The sequence below is a fragment of the Orycteropus afer genome, unplaced genomic scaffold (genome assembly GCF_000298275.1).
Source record: "Orycteropus afer afer isolate SDZICR_OR568_19922 unplaced genomic scaffold, OryAfe1.0 scaffold00955, whole genome shotgun sequence".
Taxonomy (NCBI): domain Eukaryota; kingdom Metazoa; phylum Chordata; class Mammalia; order Tubulidentata; family Orycteropodidae; genus Orycteropus; species Orycteropus afer.
The window spans coordinates 179,579-181,158 of NW_006922542.1; positions in this window are offsets into that span (position 1 = coordinate 179,579).

Genomic DNA, 1,580 nt, shown 5'->3' on the forward strand with positions numbered 1-1,580 from the left:
TCCCCTCCCATCCCTAGTAACTAACAAAGAAAATTTCCTTCCATATATAAATCTTTCATTGACTTTTTACAACAATGGACTAATACAATATTCATCTTTCTGTGATTGACATATTTCACTCAGAATAATGTCCTACAAGTTCATACACATTATGCAGTGTTTTGCAGATTCTATGTTATTCTTTAGGGTTTCATAGTATTCCACTGTGTGTATGTACCATAGTTTGGTTATCCATTCTTCTGTTGATGAACATCTGTGCTGTTTCTATATTTTGCTATTGTAAATAGTGCTGTGTTTAACATGGGTGTGCATATATCCGTTCTTGTCCTGACTCTCACTTCTTTAGGATATATACCTGGTAATGGAATGGCTGGGTTAAATGGTATTTCTAATTTCAACTTCTTGAGAAATTGCTATACTGTTTTCCACAGTGGTTGCATTGTTTTACAATCCCACCAGAAGTGTATAAGACTCCCAATCTCTCTGCATCTTCACAAGCACATGTTATTTTCTGTCTTGTTGAACTTTGCTACTATACCTGGAGAAAGATGGTATCTCATTTTTGTTGTGATTTGCATCTCTCTAGTGGCTAAAGATCATGCACATTTCTTCCTATGTTTGTTGACTGCCTGGTGAAGTGTCTATCCATGTCTTCTGCCCATTTTTTAACTGGATTATTTGTCTTTTTGTTGTTAAGGTGTTGGAGGTTTTAAAGTTTAGAGATAAGTTCCTTGTCAAGTATGTCACTGTGGAATATTTTTTTTTCCCGATCTGTAGGTTCTCTTTTGACTCTTTTGGAGAAATCTTTGGAAGCACATAAATTATTTTTAGAAAGTATCATTCATCTAGTTTATCATCTGCTTTTTGTGCATCTTGGGTTATGCTTGATAGTCTATTTATGCTATATATTCCAAAAAGAAAAGAAAAACCCAAACTCACTGCTGTTAAGTCTAATCCAACTCATAGCTACCACTCCTTGTGTTTCCAGGTTGTATCACTACAGAAGTAGAGTGCCCATATATGCACTTAGTTTTTTCTTGAGGAACTTTAGGTTTCACATTTTAAGTTTTAGGTTTCACATTTAAGTCTTTGATCCATCTGGAGTTAGTTTTTGTGCATGGTGTGAGGTACAGATCTTGTTTCCTTTTTCTGTAAATGTATATCCTGTTTTGCCAGCACCATTTGTTAAACAGATAATCATTTTCCTATTTAATGGATTTCAGCCCTTTGTCAAAGATCAGCTGACCATAGCTCAATGGATCTATTTCTGGGTTCTCAATTCTATTCCATTGGTCTATGTGTCTATCATTGTGCCAATACCAGACAGTTTTGATTACTGTGGCTGTATAGTAGGTTTTAAGATCCAGGAGTGTGAGATCTCCTACTTTGTTCTTCTTCTTCAATAATGCTTTGCTTCTCTGAGGTCTCTTTCCTTTCTATATGAAGTTTTTTTTTTTTTTTTTTTCCATATCCTTAAGGAATGTTGAGAGTATCTGGATTGGGATTGCCTTGAATGTACAGATTGCTTTGGTTAGAATTGACATTTTCACAACGTTAAATTTTACTATCCATGAGCATGG